We start from the raw sequence: 14801 nt of genomic DNA on the forward strand, positions 1-14801 counted from the left end.
ACAGCTGACAGACAAAAAAGGGAAAAAAATAGTATTTCTGAGCTTCTTAATGCACTGGTCTGACTGCTCCAGGAAAAGCTGAGCCCTTTCACCATGAGCCACTGAGAGCAGCACTTAACCAACAGCACAGCAAGAGAAATGCTTTCATTTGCTCTGCAGAAAAAACTCCATTTCACAGCAATGCCACTGGCTGATCTATTAATCACTGTTTTGACCATTTTCTGAGAAATAAAATGAAATGGATGCCAGGAGCAAAGAGGTCAAGGAAAAAGACTAGGTTCAGCCATGAAAGGTTTTATCATCTTTTAATTTCTTACATAATGTCATTGTTATGTTCCTAATTGATAGAGGCACCAAGAAAAAGATGAGTTATAGTATATTTCTCTGACCAGTAATTTTGCAAGAGTTAATGAGAGACAGAGCAGTGCAAAGCATATCCAGAGGTACATAATCTAACTTATTCTTCTTTAATTATTATTTTTTGAGAAGAAGCACTTCCCCTCCAAGCAGGGCTGCTCGAGAGAAGCAGGCTGTGTTCAAATTAGTCTGCTCTCTGACCTGTCAGTTGCATGAGTTCCTTATGCTCTGAAAGTGAAATCATTTGGTTAGGAGCACCAGTGTGTCTCTTGATCTTTCAGTACATAATCACTGGTCATCTTGCCTGTCAAAATATCTGAGAAGCAAATAGAGCACCTCATGTACAGCACTGAAATCCTCCTAAAAACAGTGTCCAGTAAAATGCAGCTGACTCATGTCAGAGTTTTGTGCTGAAGGAGTCCTCTGTATCTTCTTTTTCAGACTAACATACTCAAAGCCACTTAAAAATTAAAAATGGCATTACAGAGCTTCAGACACTGCAAAACTAAGCTAAACTCAACTGAAACACTCGGCTTGTGCTCAAGATACCCTGTGCTGGCACACAGTCATCATCTGCTCTCCCACAGTGCCTCCTAACAACACTCACACAAACAAATCAGCTTTGGATGGGTTCTGCTGATGTTATCTTCTCTTCCCACGTCAACATTTTAAGGACCTTCCACAAAAACAACCCAAGGAGTTTAGAGCACAATAACTCCGGCATGTTCTATTGTCTTATCTTTTTCTTTCTGTACAGGCTCACACAGACAGCCAGGACAATTCCCACTTCCTGCACTTATTAGACTACCCAGCCTGGTCAGTTTTTCATTGTGTCTAATTTCTGGTCTTTGGGGGTGGTTTTCAATTATTTTACTATCACCAGATACAGGGATGTTTCGTGGCTCGCTCAACAAGCTGGCACAGTTGCCATCCAAGTGAAGGGCACAGCAGCCCAGCCAGCTGGTGCCCACAAGGGTACACTGTACAGGGGCAGAGAACTTCTCTCCTCATGCCAGAAAAAATAAAGCTGGATCAGTCTGGTTTTCACTTGACCACGGTGTTCACAACTACCAGCCTCCCCAGGGTACATGGTTGCTTTTTCACAGGGCCTGCAGAATAAGGACTGCATTAAAAAGGGTGGAATTTCAGCAGTTATTTGGGACTGAAACCTGAAATAGCAGAAAATGGCTTTAAACTGAGCAAAAGCGATTTGTAAATTAGAAGGGACATACCCCAACATAAAGATGTGGTTTCACAGCCTGACAGGAGAGCATTAAGCAAGTTCTACAGTGCAGTAAGTACCTTAACAATCATCCTGCTTACATCTGATTTCAGGATAATTCCCTCCCTGATCTCCTGTACTACTTTTGCACACCTTTAACTCTCTACAAGTCTCTCTTGACATAGTTTCAGACACAGGCTGACAAACATTTGAACGTTGCTAGACAAGTTCCAGAGAATAGTTCCAGGCACAAGACTAACTTCCTGTCGTGTCTTTTGTTTCCATCAAGAAGAGCATTGCATATAAAGTAGAAGGGATCATTTTAGTGAGTAAGAGCTTGATACCTCAACTGCTGCTCAAGGCTCAACAACAGGGTCATTCAGGTATGAGAGGACTCCAGGAGCAAGTCCAAAAATAACTGTAAAGGTACCTAAATTGTAAGGAACAGGATTATGGAGCACTGCAGGTTCTGGCCCCAACTTCAGCTGCAGAAGACAATCCCATTATCCTGTCCCCACACAGATCTTTGAATGGCCTACTTTGAACTCAGTGATGGAAAGGATTCATTGCTTGTAAGCTGTAATCTTCATGGAAGAGATGAGATACTGGATTACAGACCTTGTGAGTGACCATTAATAGGCAATACTCTTTCTTGTTGCATTTTTCATGGAATAGATGATAAAAAATGAAGTAGATGGCTCCGGGTTTTTCATTACTCGTTTGGTTTTGTAATTCCCTAATTTTTGTTAACTATTCTGTACAATTACTTGGAACCAGATATTTCGGGATATCAGATATGAATACATTTTACCTTGAGGTTTCTAGAAGCAAGAAGCAGAGGGGACAGAGGTGTCTCGGACCCGTCAGTGCCGGAATCCCTGAGCTCTGGAGCTCTGCAGGCTGCAGAGGGCAGCAGCCTCTAACCCAACCCCAGCAGGGTGAGCTGCGCCCAGAGCAAGGGCCATGTGTGTTTGTGGGGTTGGAATCCACTCCTACACACCGACTGCTGGGGTATCCGTACAATCCCAGCGAGAGTTTTCCATTTTAATACAATACTGGTTCTACTTATTAATGTGACACCAATGTGCGTTGTTGATTTTATGACATTGCTTTCTCCATGTCACACTCACAGTCTCAAAAACTGCAGGTGTATATGGTTAGTACTTTGCAGATAACTTGTATAAATCATTCTTTGGCCAACACCGTCTTTATCAACACACCAGCCACACAGAAAAGCTGCTTTGTCCTTTGTGCAAGTCAGAGTACAGGGAATGCTGCTCTTCCTCTTTTCTGGCAGATTTTTGTTAAGTGCTCTGGAAGTTCAATCAAGGGAAAGAGGTAAAAAAAGACATGATTATGAAGAATAAAAAAGGAATATATGTTCTCTTACAAAATGTCACTCTCTACCTACCAGGCAGGTGAAGCAATCTTCCAAGAAAATCTCAGCATAGAAATACCAAGAACACTTTGCATTTCCAGGAATTTACTGATTGGGATTTGTATCTTTGATAATGTCAGTAATTCAGGCATTAACCTGCCATAACTACCAGCAGCTGTGCTGAGCTCTTTCCATCCTTTCTTTTATAGAAACCATGCTCTAACCTGCTGCTTCTTTCAAGGGAGGAAATTGAAGGAAGGTCCAGGTGTTCAAGATTTAAATTTAATTCTCTCGGAAAGAAAAAGAAAAAAGAATAATTTTAGATTATTTTGTTTGCTTCCAGAAGCTGAAACAGAATATCTCAGGTTGGAAGGGACCTACAGGGAACATCAAATCCAACTCCCTGCTCTTCACAGGGCTACCTGAAATTAAACTTGGGAAACACAGACCTAAAAACCAAACGAAAAAAAAAATCCATCTAAACTCATGTGCTATGGGTGCCCAAAATTAACAAAAGGGTGCATTTGCCAGTGCAGGGCCCCACGCTAGGACTGAGGTTAATTACTGCCCCAGTTAATTAGAGGGCTCCAGAGCCTCTGGGAGCCTCCCCCAGGCTGAACCTGCAGCAGCTCCCTTACCTCAGGCTCCTCCTGGCTGCAGGAACTTGAAGCCCCTCTCATGAGAGGGATCAGGCACTGGGAGTCTGTGGTTTTGTGTCTTTTGCATCCTTCGACCTCGTGGTACCAGACAGGAGCGCACCCACCCCTCTGTGTGTAGCCGCATTCCCTGGGGGAAGCAACTCTTAAAACATTCTGATTGCTCTTGCAACAAGTCTTTGCAAAGCCTGTGCGAAGTCAGCACCATCTTTGCCCAGGAACAGATAGTCCTGGCCTACTTAAACTGTGTTCAATCTCCTTGTCCACTTTTATAATTAAAATAGAGTTCTAGGGACAACTGGAATCCTGAGATACTTATTCTTCTGACTGCACCAAGGTGTGCCATTAGGCAATAATTCAGGCATCTGACCACATGCTGTTTGTTACATCAGAAACATCCCAGACTTGCAAGCCAGTGCTACTGATCAGCTCTTTACAGCATCTCAGTCCTCACCACTGAATTAATTACCTGCATCTGGGTAATGAACTTCCCAAGTGACCCTGAGGGTTAAGGCTCCACTCCTCTTCCTTCCCAGATCAGCATGATGATCTGTCAGGTGGTTTTGTCATGTGTATCATGTAGGTGGCAATCCTGTTGATTCCCCTTGTTGGAAAAATCAGAAAGCCCTTTAATTCAAGCAGAAAATGTTAAACCTCTTGGACATGCCAAGCACAGCCCAACTGTATAATCACCACTGTCAGCGCCACAGTCACGTCAGCAGAACAGGTTTTGTTCTCCTTGCATGAAATTTCACAATTCCCTATTTTTTTCCAGTCTGGGGGTCTAATCCTTCATGGTTCTGGCTGTAGCAGTTGTTAAGGTGTGATAATAACCAGCAGATGCAATTCCATTCCTGTAGCAGGGTGTCTCTGCTGTAGGTTTCACACTGTGCTCCATCCCTCCGAGGCATCAAGGGCTCAGCAGTGACCCCACAGCTCCCACTGATTCCCTGCAGCTCTGCCTGCCTTGTCCAAGCCAAACTGTGTGGTTCAGGCTGAAAGCACAAGAATTCCTGTTGGTAGCAGGGATGTATTTGCAGGAAAGCAGAATTTGTTGTGAATGCAAGGACTTCTCACCTACCAGGATAGATTCTCCTCTTGAAAACCATTAACAGCCACGGTGGTCAAAACCAGCAAAAGCTTTAAAAAGTAAATTAATTTTGAGATGTTCTCACTGACTTTTCCCATGTATTGTTTCAAAAATTTTCAAATACCAAGTTAGGATTGTGGATTTTTTCCAACATCCAAAATAAAAAGAGGAAAACAATAAAATACTTTTCATAAAGGTATTCCTTGCAAACCAAGGGGGAAGGTCACTCATTTTCCTTTGATTCAATGATTAAATTAAACTGTTAAGTGTTTTCTGCCTCACATCACCGATGAGTAAGACTACATGGTTGTTATAACCATCTTTCTGACACCAAGCTCAGAGCTTTTAGAACTATTATTTTAAAAGGGGAAAAAAAAACCAAAAAACAAACAAACAAAAAGGAAAACCCATGACTTTTGTGCTAGTAACAAAATTAACCAATGGCTGGGGTCTCAGATCAGGTGAATTGCAGAGGGTACAGTGATTTTCCAGATTCCTGCATGATGTGCTGCTGGTTCTCTTTCTACATCTTATTTCAATAAGCAAATTACCAGAAAAAGCCAATGTCCAATTTGTCCTATGAGAGATGGTTTTTCACGTGGAAGGCATTGTGCAGAAGTGGTTTCTGCTTTGAGCTGTGTGCCACGTGTCACCAAATATTTATTTTGCACATTACAGCAACTCATCTCTGGATCTTATCTGAGAAGAATGGTGTTTCATATTTGAGTCAGTCTTACCCTTCTTGTGTCATCAGTGTTCCAAGAAAATGCTGCATTCAGATACCAAACAGGGCAGGCGAGTTCCCAGCCAAGAGAAGGTTTGTTCAGATATAGCAAACTGGCATTTTAATTGGGAAAGGAATTTTGCTACCTGCACTATATTTATGGCAGACAATAGCAGGGGTATTCACAGGCACTGACATTTCTTGAATTACAAAACGCTTCCAGCTCCAGATGTCACTGACTGCACACAAACACCTGCTGGTGTAAACAGGAGGAGAACTGTGTGCACAAGGTCTCTGCTTCCTATAACTGGAGAAAGGGTTCAGATTTTTCACCAAGCTTTATTAGCAAAGGACCTTTACTCATTGATAGTTTTCCAGTAGCAGAGAAGCTATATCAAAATAAGAGTTATCTGTAATATGATCTCAATTCAACTTTATTTTTGTTGTGCTTTTACAGAAGTTGCAGTCAGCAGGGCTAGAACTGAACACAAAACAGCAAGGAAGAGACAGTCTCGCTTCAAAGAACATATGAACTATTTAAAAGGGAGCAAAGAGAGAAGTAAATCTCAGTTTCACCCACCTACAAGTCAGGAGCACAGCGTGAGCCACTTGTCTGAGGCCCCCCTAAGGTCAATGGAAAGACACAAAAACTCCTTTGTGCCCCATTTCACCTGCACAGGTGGGTGAACAAGGCCTGGCCAGGAGGAGACCTGTCCTCACTGCTCTGCTGGGTGCTCTGGCCTGTCCTGGGCCAGACTGCAAACCTCCTAGAGCTTCCCCAGGGGCAGCCTCCCCTACATGGTTCATGTAGGGCTTGATATCCAGCAGTGCTCTGGCTCTGCAGAAATCCCCAGGTGAGAATTTACAGTCTTTATCTCACACAAAGATCCTTCTGATCTTAACTCCACAGTTAAAACATCCACAGTCAGAAACAGGGCTAACAACTACATGCAAAACAGACCATAAAAATCTTGAATCCAATTTTCCCATCCTATGAGAAACTGTAAGCAAAAATAGGAAAGAAGCCACCAATAACTGTGAGCAGCTCCTACGTGCAGCAAGTGGCTATTTTGTATGACGATAGGAAAAGCAATCACCACTTGATGGACTAATTTATAATGATTATTGCAGCCTTGTTGGTCTCTGATAGCATACATGATATTCAGGGGGCTGATACAATCTCTCTCCTTGCCAAGCATCACACTGTTTCTCCTGGAGCAAGCACTGTAATTAAGATTGGGAAACAAAGCCAGTGATACGCACGTAACCCAAAGTTTAAAACCACTCACTTCCCCCACGGGCTGGAGAATCAGAGAGGTTGGCAGGGGAGCACAGCAGGCACAAAAGCACATCTGGCAGGAGACAGGAGGGGCTTTGCACCCCCTCAGCTCACCTGCAACAAAGGCTGCAGGTGACAGAACACCTAGTGCCACTGGGAGCAGGGGGCAGAGCTGGCACTGCCCCCTGTGCACCTGCAAAGAGCCCTCGGAGCTCCAGACACGGCAGGACCTTTCCCAAGTGTCAGCTTGGCAGCACCTTAAGTGCATTAAGGCTGTTGAAAATATTTAAAGCACCTGAGCCACCCTACATCACAGCCTGAATGTGCTGTGCGTGAGTGCTTTTGGATGAACTCATGGTTTCATCACTTCTTTTCCTCTGCTGTTCAAGGAAAAGAAAAGGCATCCATCCCCTAAGAAATGGGCCCTCTCTCCCACACTGATTTCCTGATATATAAATATATTGAACGACTATCCTTAAATCCTTTTTTTTTTCTTCAATAGAGTGTTTTCCCTAGACCTTAAAGCACCTCTTCAAGGAATAGCACTTTGCAATATGAACATGCAGTGACTTTCCTAAGAAAATATTGTCAAAATAAGGTCTCTTCACAAAGCATTTGAGTTTCAAAAAAGCATAATTTTAACATTTTTATTAAAGTTGAGTTATTATGATCAGTCTGTTATTTTCATTTACATGAAGAGAACACAGAGGAGTGAATAACTTGCCCAATATCACATAAGAAACCTGTGAAAGAGCAAAGATTTGAAAGGCAGAAATGGGATCAGCCACAGTTACTGTCAGCCATCCTTTCACATTTCTAGTTTATCCTGGAGATGTGACTCTTGTGAGGTGACTCTGCAGCTACTCTGGTGATGTGTGTGGTGCACAAAGTGCTGAGCCTCCACTTGGGCAAATCTGAGTAAGTGCTCTGTACCTGGTCCTTTGAGTCTGGAGGAGACGGTGGTGACTAACAGCATCCAAACCCACCACAACATCCATTAACAACAAAAAACCTCTGTTTCCAGAGTTTCCGAGCTGTGGTGACAAAAGGAGCATGAAAACTTGGAGAGCAGAACAGTTCCCTCTCTTCATTTTCCCATGGGCAGTTTCCCAGCTGTACTGGGAAATAAGAACCACTGTTTTGCTAATTACTGTGCAATCCTGACTTTCCAAGCTCAGGGGCTTCCTGCACTGCTACAGCCCTTTCTTAAGTAAGATTTTGCCCAGGAGCCAAGCCAACAGCATGTTCTGTGTTGGTGATGAGAGTCTGCCAGGCAAACCCAGGGCATCACACTCTGCCCTTGTGGGGAGCACTGGGGATGGGCTTCTGCTGTGGAGGAAGATCTTTGTGCAAAACAGTTTTGCAGGAGGTTCAGACAAAGCAAAAATGATTCTTACTGAGAGGGTCACCATTATACTTGGAGGTGCCAGATGTATGGCATCTGAGGGAGGCGGTTTTGTCTCTGTTTCTCACCTTTCAAATGTATTTAAATCGGTAATAAATTCAGTTAGTTTTCCCCAAGTCAAGTCTGGTTTGCCTGGGATGGTAATCGGTGAGTGATCTCCCTACTTCATCTCATCTGACAAACACTTCCATCTCCTTTTCACTGTTGAGGAGGAGAATAAGAGCACCTGGATGGGCATCTGGCAACCCACCACAGAGAAAAAGCATCTATTTGACACAAATCCAGTTCAGCCACAGGCCTGGTTACCAAGAAGATCCCAGCTAAAATATCAGTGGTTACCAGCCTGCACAGAGATCTTTGCTGATCTAAGCACACTTAACTGGTCAGAAAGTTAAAGTGATCTCAATAATACAATATCAGAGGCCCAGATGTGCCTGTGCTTTCCATCATTCTTTTCTCCTAGAGAAGCACAGTGGGTGAGGATATACACTTTCCTCTCCATTGTCCTCAAGTTATTCCTGTGCTGCTTCTCATCGTCTCCATTAGCTTTCAGCTTAGCACAAAGGAAAAAATCTCTGGGATATTGGGAAAAATACAAACTGAAAAAAACAAACCAACAAAAACAAGCTCTGGTGCAAGCCTGTCACACAGCATTCCTTTGGTGACAGAGCAGGTGTGAGCAGTAGGCTGGGACTGTGGCAAGCTGGGGTAATTATACGCTGTGCACAGCTGACTCGCACCTTCCACGGGATGTCACCGGGGCAGGACCCAGGCCATGTCACTGCTCAGCTGTGGGCTCCTTCCCCACACACAGCCAAAGACATGGATGAAGTGACCACCTTTTGAAGCTTTCTTTCCTCCCTAGATTTGCCAGAGCTACATAAAGGTAAGAGCTTTCAAATTGCCTGGGATCAACACTGTGTTTCCTCCTCAGGAGACAGAGAAAGGGAGGACACAAGGACTAAAGCAGACAGTGAGCTCAAGGTGTATGGCAGTTGTGGCTCTCTGCTGGGAATGTTAACTTTTTGTGATTAAATTGTCAAGCTCTGAAAACCTGCAAGCCTCTCTCATGTTCCTAAAATCTGGAGGCAAAGATTTTTCTCAGGATATTTTCTCTTTCTCCTAGAACAGATGAGAGATGGAAAAGAGGAAAAGGAGCTTTCTGAGAAGGTGGAAATGAGAGCAGTAATAAGGATGGAAATTCAAGCTAATGCACCATAGGAAAGGGCTTAGCTCACACATAAACGCAGGGCACACACCTGCTTGCTTCAAGTGAATTTATTCATCATAACTTTGTAAGAGTTGCTAAACCAGCTCCAGATGCTGTAGGACACATTACTTGAGCTGCTCTATCAGTTTTCAATTGAAGAACAAGTTATGGACATTATTTTTAAAAAGGGTATAAATGAAATGCTGGCAACCCATGATTCAATGCTGTTGGTGAGAGAATGTTAATCTATAAAGGAATTAAATTAAAAGTTGGCAAACATCAATTTTTAAAGTAATGATGAGGTGCTGGAAACAACTGTGTAAGGCTGCCCTCAATTTTGAAAGCTAAAAGGGAACGTGAAAGACAAAATTGTGTTCACAGAGGACAAAGGCTGAATCTAAACTCAGCATTTCCTATCTTCTGTGTGCTCGAGTTCTAAGGCCTAACCAAATGTGAGCATGTCACAGCAGAACTGATGCAGTGTCTCCTCAAAGCAGTATTTCTGTCCACAGCAGAGTTAAGGAAAACCAAGATTAATCAGCTGTAGGACGTCACTGCGGCAGAACAGGAACTGAGCCCATTTTTTTTCCCCAGTGCAGGTTAAGCACAAACCACTGGACAATACAGCCCTTTAATGGTCGTTACTCTATTTTTGGAATGGTAATTAGGGAGGGACCAGTTCTAATGCAATCCCAGGGCTCAGCTGTACTCACCCTTCAGATCAAGTGCCCTTTAAATACAAATAAAGTTGGTCATCTCAAGGGAACAAGGCATTATACATCAAACAGTAAATTAAGGAACAAGGTTTAATAGATAAACCTGGTTTGCATCAAAGGTTAGCACAGAAAGCAGTGATGGATCTTATTCAGTATTTTAATTAATAACCTTGGCAGAAATATAGGAGTGGCTAATAAAATGTATGACCTAAGAAACAAATTATGAAAGCATAAATTCTATTACACAGAGTAAGAAAAGTTAGAGACCTGCTGTGGCAGTATTTATGTGCACTACAATGCTACAAAGCAGCACACTTAGAAAACGACCAGAAATTTCAGCTGCAAGCTGGGAGTTCATTAGTACAGAATGACATTGGAGGAGAAAGACCTGCTGCTGGTTAATGACAACTTAAATACAAACCATCAGCGTGAGGTGGCTGTGGAAAAGGAAATAAGTGCTGCTGGATTATTCTGCAGACAGCTTTTCCATTAAATACAAGATGACATTCATACCATCCCATAGGCTGAGGACAGAGATCACTGACCATTCAGGGACAAGAAGGATGAATTCACTGTGCAGAAATGAAAAGGGCTCAGAACCTTCCTTAGAGCTGTGAAGGAAAGGCTGCAAAGGGACAGGAATGTTCTCTGGGCTGGCTCAAGGGGAGAAGGTTTTCTGCAAAAGCATGATGCTGGCACAATAGCACACAGCAAGGAACTACCATTAATAATTCTAGACTAGGAGGTTTGTGAAAGTTCACAGTGCTTTGGATTGATTTAAGGTGAGAGCAACAGGAGCAGTGAAGGTACTGAATTATAGACTGGGGCTCTGTTCATGAAGGATTAACTCAACATAAACATCCGCTGTGGGACAGGACTGGAAAATCCAGGCAGTCCCTGCCCATCCAGCCTTGTGAGTGCACATACTGGGGAGTGAGTCAAGGCAGACAACAGACAAGAAAACGGAACCAGGTGAAGAGTTTCCAACAAGAAATATGGTGCATATTCAGTCAATCCCCCACAGCTACATCCTCTCCATTTGAAGAGGCTGGTAGCCAGATCCAGGCTTAAAAGCCAGAATAACTGTGATATTAAAAAATTAATTTCATGTGTAAAGAATGGGGAATTGGCAGAGCATTCTTCATCTCCTTGAAAAGGTTTTCTGCTACAGATATAATGAATACTTTTTTGAAGTCCAGCTTCTCATTTGCTGCCAGCTGTCCTCTCTTTTAGCTTCTGTTTAAGAATGAGAATAGGCAAATACCTGAATGCTGCTCGCCAATTATGTTTGTCTGTATTAGAGCTGGAACTATTCCTTCTTGAACATCTGGAAACCCTCAGCACATTGTGAATGTTACCTGAAATGAGCAATGCAGGACTAAAGGCAAAAGACCTTTCCACTGAGGAATTCAGTGTTTAATTGCTAGCCAAAAACTGGAATTAACTGCTTCGATCAAGTGAAACAGGCTCTTGATATTGTTCAAGCCCCAGATGTAATTGCATGCCAGCAATGGCATTTTATGGCCAATCCTTAAAATATCAGAAATTTAAATTGTCTCATAAACACAGCTGGAAGGGCTAAATGCCCAGGAAAACGTTAAACTAGTGATGACAGGAGAACAAGAACATATTGCAGCAAACTGAAAGCGTTTGGGCCAGTACCCTACAAGCCAACAGGCCACTGGAGGAAACTGCTCTACCTCCATATGTCTAGGGAGCGTGGAGATCCCTCACTATAATGTTTTAATGCTCATCTTCCAAAATACCAAACTTTTGAATGTAGTACCCTATATTCTTTAAACACCCGAATCTTAAAGTTTCCTCCAAAATTCCATGTTCCCTTTTTTCTGTCCTGAACACACCCTCACTGAATGGCAAATCCCACACTGACATCAGATGAAGCTGGAATGGAGATTAAACACTTCTCATAAAGTCACTGCTTGCTGAGATGCCATCCTGGAGAGCCAGATATGAATCTGAAAGCAGAGTTAGTACTGCAGTGAGCTTCGACTTTCAAATGAAACCCCTTTCCAAGCACAGATGACAGAGCCTGTGCCTCTGCAGGCACACTTCGAATTAATGGCACCTATGGGGTTATTCAGCCGACAGGGACATTCGGGAGGGATGTGCAGAGGTGCCGGTGAGAGCTGGGCAGGGGGGCTGTGAGTGGAATTTCACACCTCATCAGCTTTGCTTGCCTGCATTGATGCCTTTTCCTGGTCTTAAAATCAAGAGTCATACACGGTTAGAAGGGGAAAAGGGATTTTACTGTGGTGTTTATTTTAAGGATCCTTAGGTGAACACGTCCAGGTCATACGCATCGAGATGCACCCCGCCGAGTCTAATCTATCCTTTGCCCTCCCCAACACTGGGTATAGCATTATAGGTTTTACTAATTAGCAGATCTATCAAAGATTCCCCAATGAGAGGCTCAAGTGAGCCCCCCTCCCCAAGGAGCCTTCCCTGGATGGTTCTATCTTGGTTTACAGAATGTGTTCTGGAGAGGACCTTGGGCTCTGGGGCACACTGATCCCTGGCTACGAAGCTTCTAAAATGTTGAGTCTCCCAGCTGAACAAACAAGTCCAAGAATGTAGGCAAAAAGCACTAGGAATACAGAAGTTGTAAAAAGGTATAACAGGGGTATAAAAGAAAAGGCAACAAAATCTTCATGGCATCACATGAGGCTGCTCTTCACACCCAAACACAAGACCCTGGAGCAGATCAGAGGAAGATGACGGAAACTGCCTGCCCATTCTTCCCTGGAATCTGTCCTTCCTGGAACAGAAAGGCTTTGTCATTCGCACCTCACTTTCACTGAACTGGCTCTTTGTGCACATGCCTCAGGGTGTGATTTACTTATTTTTATTAAATACTGATTTCCACAGGACTTAAAGTCAGCTTTATTTTCCAGTGCATGTCCATATGTAGAAGAGACTAAAACTTGGGAGAAGACAGGGAATTGTTTTGGTGCCCCTGGGACGATGCGGGTCTGCCTGCAAATCAGGCAGTTTGCAGTAGTTTCAGTCAATCTGCTTCAGATAAACCCAGGCTCACTCCAGAAGAGCTCCGGGGGCTGCTCTGCCCTTGCACAGAGCTCTGTTTGCTCAGGGTGACTGCAGAGAAGGAAACTCACGTCACCTCCTAAGCTATTAATTGTGACCCTCCTGGGCGTTACTGTAGGGAGGTTTATAGGGCATTTTCCTGCTCTTCAGGAACTGCTGCCTGATATTTCTCCTTATGACTTTTTCCTCCAGGGCTACTCACACTGTTCTCTCCCATATCTTCTCCTCCAAGAACTGAAAAAGAGGGAATTCTCTAGCTCTAATCTATGGCAACAACTCCTACAGGTTTGGGAGTCACAGCCCTAAATTAGGGCTCTCAGGCACCTTATACATGGTTGGAACCAAGAACTGGGAGTAAACACTTCTATGTTATATTATTAAAGGGGCTGCTGAGTTGCATAAACCACCCTAGAAAATGCCTTTCCTGGACCTCTGAACTTGCAGCATTCAGGCCCAGAGGGTATCCAAGCCCCTGGTGCTTTCTCCCACACAGGCTGAAGAGGCTCCTGCAGAAGCTGAGCCCAGCTGCCCACCCAGCCCTGGAGCAGGTCCTCCCTCCCAGCACACAGAGCTGCTGCAGCACCAGCAGCAGCACTGAAAATGAGCAAATTCAGGGCTTTATCAACAGCCTCAGCCCACAGCTTCTGTGCTTGGCAGCTCCAATAGATCAAACACAAACCTGGCATCCCACACTATTCCCTGCTCTGCTGCTGAATCACTTTTGCACCTCGTGTCCTACACATCTACCTGGTGGTATTATCCTGATACCTCTCTGGGTGGAACCAGGATTAGTCAGTGTGTGCTTGCTCTCAGCAGTTAACTTGACAAGTTCTCACCGTGTTAACCATGATTATTCCCTCCTACCCTGTGCCTCTTGCAAGTGCCTGCCTGGGCTTACAGGCACTGGATGGAATTCAAAAGCCCTTTCCTCTTTTTCCTGTTTCACAGCGAGATGAATTCTGCAGAAGTGTCACCCAAAAGGACACCACCCAGTATTTAGTGTATGGTGTTTCACTACCAAGATAAGAATAAGACAAAAACTTGGAGACTCCCTGTAATTTTGCCCACTAATCCCTGTCCCAGGGGAGCAGCTCTTGGCCAACCCTGGCTAATGTAACATTATCTATCACCACACTCCTGAGCCCACGGTCACGGCTGACACACTCTCCCTCTTCTCCCTTGGCTCTCACAGCTTCATCCTACCCAAATTCTCTCTACTCTCACCTTTTTTCCTTCTCAGTGGGATCCTCACGAAGCTTCAGCAATGGCCTATTAATACCTCTGACATCCCCAATCACCTGTTTTAGCTCCTTTATAACAATTATACCGAGATGCACCTTTCTCCAGCCATCCTCTCCAATCCATGTATTTGCAATTTCCTGCGGCATCTTTGGCCTTAACATGGCCAGTGCTGGATTTCTGTTTTTTTCTCCACACCATCCTACCTATTCCCTTTATTATTCATTCTCCTACCATTTTCCATATCACCTGCTGTTCATCCAGATTTGTGAAAATTACAGCACTTCTTCCCCGATGATATTTTCAAATTCCTTCTTCTTTTCCTCCCTGAGGGACTGACGCTTTATCTCAGCACTACTGATCCCCCCTCTTTTGTCCTTCCCACCCATATTGCCCTCCAACACTCCTTGGGAACAGACCTATTGAGACCATCCTGCCTTGCCCAGCAACTCCTCTGTTGCT

The 14801-nt window shown here is 43.9% G+C and overlaps 1 long non-coding RNA gene across 3 annotated transcripts; it reads right to left on the reverse strand.

Moving 5' to 3' along the window:
- Positions 1-216: 216 nt before the first annotated feature.
- On the reverse strand, positions 217-4085 carry LOC138118658 (uncharacterized). Of its 3 annotated transcripts, none has more exons than XR_011155246.1 (3): positions 3596-4085; positions 2991-3245; positions 217-2892 (listed from the first exon to the last, which is right to left on the reverse strand). It is a non-coding gene; the product is annotated as an uncharacterized lncRNA (long non-coding RNA). The 3 variants fall into 3 exon arrangements; XR_011155245.1 differs by lacking the exon at positions 3596-4085 and adding an exon at positions 3380-3529; XR_011155244.1 differs by lacking the exon at positions 3596-4085 and adding an exon at positions 3339-3529.
- Between the last annotated feature and the right edge of the window lie 10716 nt (positions 4086-14801).

This window comes from Aphelocoma coerulescens, chromosome 14, assembly GCF_041296385.1.
Source record: "Aphelocoma coerulescens isolate FSJ_1873_10779 chromosome 14, UR_Acoe_1.0, whole genome shotgun sequence".
Lineage (NCBI taxonomy): Eukaryota > Metazoa > Chordata > Aves > Passeriformes > Corvidae > Aphelocoma > Aphelocoma coerulescens.